This window comes from Protomyctophum bolini (genome assembly GCF_963924005.1).
Source record: "Protomyctophum bolini genome assembly, chromosome: 2".
Lineage (NCBI taxonomy): Eukaryota > Metazoa > Chordata > Actinopteri > Myctophiformes > Myctophidae > Protomyctophum > Protomyctophum bolini.
The window spans coordinates 38,241,122-38,248,709 of NC_137863.1; positions in this window are offsets into that span (position 1 = coordinate 38,241,122).

A 7,588-nucleotide genomic window follows, 5' to 3' on the forward strand; every position below is an offset into this window, starting at 1 on the left:
TATGATAAATTAAATAACCAGCATTATCACACACAACATGTGTTTGATAATGTTACAGTATTTAACTGGTGAACTTTTAACTGGCAAACACACCCTGACCAATACAATGTTAGGAGTGACACTTGACAGCATGCTATATAAACCACAGTGCTTTGGATCACAGTGCGTCCAACTCAAAGTGGCTGCCCTTGTCCTCGCTGTGCTGCCGTCATGAGAGCTGATTTTGTGTGTAGACTATAGCATGTGGAGGAGACCCTGGCTAGCGTCCCTGTCCCAGAGCTGTGTGCCAGCCCAGCTAGAGTATGAGTCAAGCCATTGTGGTCAGTGTGGGTGGCTTCCCTCCCCGTCTCAACCCAGTGACTACTCCCTGATCCATCTCTTCTCCAATTCCCTTTCTTTTTCTCTCTTTGCTTCCTTCCTTCCACATGAATCACCGAGGGCAGAGATGATGAACGGGTATGGCCCGGGAATTCCGCGTCTCCTTCTTCACTTCCTTGGATGATGTTCCGTTGATTGAAACGTGTCGATAATAGGTCATGCTATGCCTTCATACAGCAATACTACACTGTTGTGGAATTAAGATGACATAGTTCTCTGTTTGCCCAGCCGTGTGTCACATGAGAAAGACGCATTACGTCAACCTGGACACACGTTGCCCGCGCAAAACGTTCCAGCACATACAAAAGGCCTGTCGGCAGCAGGGAGTGGTGCGTGTGCTCGCTTTTATTGGGCTGTTGTAGAATAAGATAAGATAAGATAAAGATAAACCTTTATTGATGCCCGGAGAGAAATTCAGGTGTCATAGCAGCTGACCCTAACCCTGACAATGAAACACATGAGAGCCAGGTACGGGTAAGAGTCAAGAACCAAACAAAGAATAGCCCTTTATATCTACAATATCTACAGTATCTCTGAATGGGTGATTGAGTGGTGAATGACTGAACATTCGTACCGGTATAACAGTCTATCAAGAAATATAAATGTACATTGGATAGAGCAATGACTATGCATTGCTATACAGGCCCAGCTATCGCCAATGAATATAAAATTAATGTCAGTCAGCAACGATTATACAGTTGGATATTTACGTGCTTTATCTATCTATGCATGAATATACAGTATACATTCTACCAACAAAGAAAATGTATATGAATGAATGTACAGGCTAGCAATGATGAATATAGGAATGGATATGTGTGCAATCAGTATGAACGGTGAATATGAGAATTATTAATATATTGGTCTGTATGGCAACCGACGTTCATACAATGAGTATCTGGATGAATATACAATCTATGTAATCCTACAAATATGGTGAAATAATATACAAGGAGGCTGAAAACAACAGCCAAAAAAGAACACGAACATCCAACAAGTGAAAAGTAAAAGTAAAAAAATGAACAAAATCCGCACACCATTTTCTGCTCCCAGAAATGTCTCTACTTAAGTTGGTAACGTTTCTTCAGACCTTCCTCTTCATACCTTTAAGGAAGCAGAAAATGGTGTGCAGATTTTTTTTCACTTATTTACTTAGTAATAATATACAGTCCCTCCACGGTTCTCCTTTACAGGCATCTGTCAATGTTTGGCAAGAGTCCATGCGGGAGTCATTAGTCAACAGTCAGCAACAATACAGTGCAGGTCTCGGAGTTCAAGCGAGGTGGTGCAGTCAGTGGATATATAGGTGCAGGCCTGCACGCCTGTTTCTCACTCGGCTGTGTCATGTTATGTACCAGCAAAGACATATACAGTACAGTACACTGATGTATGTGCACTGTCCCCTTCTTAACTCTTTTGCTTAACAGCTGATGATGTGTTGGTGTGTGCGTGCGTGCGTGAGTACTCTTATCATACATCACATTCCGTGCTCAACCAATCAAATCATCACAAATGTCATTCCGGCCAATCTCAATCACTTTTCTGTCCTCACTTTTGGCTTCAATGTTTGTGTTTACACAGACACCAAAAGCTGGGTGTCAGTCCCTGGTTACCTGTTACTCTGAGCAACTGGGGAACTGAGAAAACACTTGTAAGTGTCATCCTGTCCAGGGCCTGGTTCTCCTCAGCGCTCCGTGCCAAGTGCATATGGGCAATATGCTTCCATGAAGCACTGCGTGTGCTCCCCGAGCACTGTTGTTGTTCATCTTGTGCTTGACACTATAGTTGGATTACCCGTCACACTTTTCTGGCACACACGCACATGCACGGGTGCGCACACGCATGCATGCACGCATGCACACACACGCGGGCGCGCACACACGCACGCACAACTTTTTCCATTTTCCAGAATCCATGTCAGTTTCCTAATGACGCAACATCCCGGGCAAGGGATAAAGGGGAAGTAAAGCTGTTGTCGTTTCTGTTGGCTGGGTGCTTCCTCTGCTGATAGAGGGACAAGTGGAGATAGCCCTGAAAGGAGCTGTTAGGACAGGGAGGGATAGCTGGGTGACTTGGATCCCCTTCAATGACTCGCAATCTTATCTGCTATGGAGTTTGGTATGCATCGTCCGCTGGAGTGCCCGTGCTTTCCCTTCCACGCGATGCTGTAGTAAAGCCTTTGCAAAACTATACTGCTTTACTGACGCACAGCTCAGAAGGCATTCAAATAAAAAATCGAATAACCGTCAATCGTATGTATTCATTCATATTTTGCCTCCTCACTCCTTCTAACCACACGGATGTTATGTACCCAGTCTTAAACCACTACAAACCCTATTAGGCCCCCTTCTTTCTCCCCAGGGCGGCTGTGGCTCAGGAGGTAGAGCAGGTCGTCCAATGATCCCTGGGTCGGAGGTTCGAATCCTGGCTCCTCCTGTCCACATGTCGAAGTGTTCTTGGGCAAGACACTGAACCCTACATTGCCTCCAATGAGTTGGTCGGTGTGAGCTTACCACCGTTGGTGTATGAACGTGGGAAGTGAGGACGCTGGCGTCGATTGTTCGCCGCTTCACCTCCCAATGTATGAATGAATGAACCATTGTGAAGCGCATTGAGCACTTGGAAAAGCACTATAAAAATGCAATTCTTTCATTATACTATAAAGTGTTGCAACACAACACGCTGTGACCTTGTAGATCTGCTATTTTCTCCAAACAATATAGGAACAATGGGTTCATGTGGTAATTGTGAAAGATTTCCTGTGGATTTGTGTGGCATTTGCAGCATTTCAACCAGTCTTTGAAAAGTGTTGGTGACGGGAGCTGTTTAATGAGAGTGACCTTGATCAGCTTGTCCAGGTAGAAATGTTGCGCAAAGCCGCAAACTGCCTTCAAAAGGACTGCAATTACTCTGAGGTAAGCTCAAAACACACAACAAACGGAATATTGTCAGAGAAACTTTACCCTTAACAGTCAACAAACTGTTTGCTATAGCCAAAATGATTCCACACCACACTGTGCGATAACTTTGCAATTATGTGCAATGCACAGGTGCAATGCACAGCTCATTTGACCTGTACTGTATTAAGCTCTGTCATGGTCAGTTGGGTGTGAAATGACCCTTGCATTCCTGCTTTCTTCATTTCAAACCACTCATTAAAGAAAACTACTGTATTAAGGTCCCTATTCCGTTTAAAAAAAAATTATTACATTTTTTTATATTTAATTTTATTACATGCAACACACAGAACACAAATATTATACGACATTAAAGCGAGACAATTTTTTATTCAGAAAGAGGTCAATGTTTCACTGTGAATACGTTACCGTGCATCAGCCATTATGAATGAGGCATCAATGAATAATATTCATGCTAAATACTCATTTCATACATTTGTCATGCCTTACTCTGCTGTGGGGGGAGAGCAAAATGGCCACCGTGCGAATCTGGTCAGTTTCAACACATGCTGTCTGTTTAACATGTCTGTTATCAACACTTGGAGACAGCCTGTCTGTCCACCCATCCCTGTCCCAGGCAGAGCGTCCCGTCTCTTCTTTATGACACGGCGCAAGTAAGTCAGTCCGTGGGAAAAGACCCCTCTATCAGTGTGTTGGGTGAATGTAAACATTGAACGGTCCTCTCCTGGCCTCCGGGCCCTGCCTGTGGATAAGAGCTGCAGGTGATAGCTACAAAATGACCTGGAAAACAGGTGGGCCTCCACTTATTACTATAGACAGGGTGGCTTTGTTATCACAGTTAAGGAAACATGATGGGTCATTGGATGTTTGGCTATTGTCTCCGATGAATGAAGGATTGTGGCGTCTCAGACACATGTATGCAAGCACCCACACACATCCACACGGTTTAAGCTGAAGCACTGCATTTAGCCCACTGTACATCGTTGCTAACCTGCGATGTCATAATGATATGGCAGCATTTGTGATAAACAGGCAGACATAATTATCTGATGGCAGTAATTTGGGACTTGAGAAAGAGGCTTTAGGGGTCTTTATATTGAATCCGTAAACACCTTAAGTGTTGAAAAGTAAACTTTCTCTGCTGAGAATGCCTTTTCTAATGTTTTCTCAGAAGGTTTTAAAACCTCTCAGTGTTTTGAAATAGTTTTGGGAGGAGTGAAACTTTAGTAATAAGCCATAGGGCTTGGTGATATATATAAAAATCACAATATTGATATCGTGACGATAATATAAATTAGATTATACATTTTCAAAACATTTCAAAGATTTTCCAAAATAACTCAAATAGTCAATCTACAAGCTCACAATGCAGAAAATAACCCCTCATACATACAGTGTATGCAATGTATGTATGTATCCCAGATATCTAGTCTCATCACAATATCGATATACCGGTAATATAAATATGTTGCCCAGGCCTAGTTGTGTATACTTACGCAATATTACACGAGAGGGTGTGGTTTACCGTCATTAATGAATGCCTGCGATACTGCAGGAACTCGGAATGGCAGCGCAAGTCACACCCTTGAGTATAATATTGCAATTATACAACAGTTACCCTTAAAACTAAGATATTTGCTAAAACAATTAATGTCAGATGTAGCCACTACGACCAGTGACCAAGAAACTCACTAGCTTAACAAGCCAGTCCGCTGCGCTCTGGGAGAACAGAGCAGCTGATTTCTATGTTTTGATTAGGCGTTCCATCATGCTAGTTCGGCCAATCGGATCGCTTCCTCGAAAAACAACTTGTTGTATACAACTTCTACTGCCACTGTTAGTCACTCATTTGAAATAGTGTTGTGAGGACATTCTAGCAGCACACTAGGTCACGATAGATAAGATGGAGAGCACTTCAATGCCTAATGTCATAGTGTGTCTTAACCACCTCAACATGATCCCGTGTTTTAAAGCCAATCCTACAACAAAGGCAGCCTGAGGTCAGAGAGACGTCGCCGTGGGTGTGAGGTCTCTTTGAAGGCTGCCAAATGATTCTCTTTTCCGAACGTAATGCGTAATCATCTTAAAGGCTCTGATGTTTTCTTTCTCAAAGCCCCGTTCCCCCCACCCTGGAGAAAAAGACTATAATCATTCTCGTATTTACTTGAATCCCTCAAGTAAATAGTAGAATGATTATAGTCCTCTTTTAAACATCGTATTAGGGATGTTTCAGAAGACGTTACCAATTGCATGTGCTGTGCCAGCCTGTGCCCCTGTTTTGAGTTTGAATGTGGGAAGGACTGTGTGTATGTGTATGTGCACATACAGTACGTGCGTAGCGATGTGTGTGTGTGTGTGTGTGTGTGTGTGTGTGTGTGTGTGTGTGTTAATTTGGCATGAGTTCTCGTGAGTTTGTGTCTGTGTATACAGTAAAGTCTGTTCTTGTACTTGACGCGTAAGTAACAAGCCCGTTTGTGCCTTGTGAAGTGGCGCGGACACCTCCCACACACCCACACCTCGAGGCTCCAGAGGCCCAGGCACTGTTTGGCCCCAGGGCGGCTCCCCGGCTGATCCACTTCCTGGCCAGGGACCACAAGGCTGTGGCGAGGAAGAGGACAACTCTTTTTTTCTCTTTTTTTGGTTTTTTCTTCTTCTTCTTTTTACACATAGGCAAATCTTTAGCGTTAACGTTTTGGTTCCTTTGTGACATGAAGGACAACGAAGCATAAACTGAATATCTTTTTAAATGTAAACAACAATGTATACAAGCATCTTATGTCTCGGTAAATACAGAGCCAGCCAGCCAGCCAGCCACTGTCCCAGAGAGTGTGTATACTTTAGGTCTCTGAAAGTCCACAGAGCCTTCAGGCCAAGGTATGGTTTATGTACAAGACAATGGAGTGAGTCAGTTCACACTTTGGTAGCCTTTTACTAAACAAGCGATGACAGTGACAGAGCTCAGCCTTTCAACTTTGCTTGTTATTCCATTTTTAAAATAAGGATCCTTAGCAACAATAACTATTATTATTCTTTGGTGCTTAGAATAAACGAGCGGTTGAAAGATAATTACAGTCCTCATTTAAACTCTCGACTCCCAATGTTCTTTCCATAGAGTGCTACATTTACTGAACAGCCTGAATTGCAGGTCACAGAATTATGGGTCAGCTGCCCCTTTTGTCTTGGTAATAGCATAGTAGAAAAAGCCACGTTAGTATGATCTCATCTTATTTTGTTATGTTATGCAAGTCACGCTATGTAAATTTGTGTTGTGTTCGTATGTTGTGCTGTGCTGTGCTCTTGTGTTGTGTTACTCTATGTTGTGTTGTGTAATACAATATAAAGAACAAGTCTGTGCCAAGCACCTAGTAGTAATTTCCGGTGGGCAGCTTTGTCTTTGGTTTGCCTCTTCCTTTGTTATAAATATTTTAATTGGTTTTATATTATAATTAGATTAATGCCAGTGGCTTCATTAATTAAAAAGAAGCAGCACACAGAAGGCGCTGAGCAGGCGGCAGTGGTTGGGTTATTCATCTGCCTAGGCTTTCAGCACGTAGCCTGAAGGCTCTTACAGTCCTCTTACCCCTTAAGATTGGGTTCAAGACGAGACTGTACATTTCCACCCACGCATGACTCCCTCCCCGGAGCACCTTATTTTGTCCTGAACAAATGCGTCTACACAGCCGACCTGCTTGTGGGAGATGGAAAATGAGAGCTCTATCTCATCTGTATTCTTCGGAACCCGCAGGCCCCACTCGTTAAGGAGCCCGCGCGAGCGGTGAGCCATAGCAGCTCTGATGTCGGGAATTAATGTGGTGGCTGCCCAGCCATCGGATCAGGTAGCCTGATGGGCTACATGAGAGGTCCTAATTCCACCGGGGAACTGAACAATAGGAGCCCTGACTGAGCACATACTCTGCCCTGGATGAGTCAGGCCCTGTCATCAGGCATGGCGACACATGCACGCACGCACGTACGCAGACATGTACACACACACACACACACACACACACATGGACAAACGGACACGCGTCGCTTACACACACACACACACACACACACACACAACGGAAGCCTGGCCTCACTGATTCTAGCTCATCTGTGGGCTTTCGACTGTATTCCTCATTAAGCATGTGTTCTCATCTCCTCTCCACGTACCCAGAGAGCGGTGCTTTCTTAACCTTTTGGATATTGACCTAACTTCAGCCCATAGACAAGTCCCCTTTGAAGGTAAATGCTCTCCATCTCCTGGACAGACACAACATCTGATATGTGCATCATGGAGATCCGGGGGC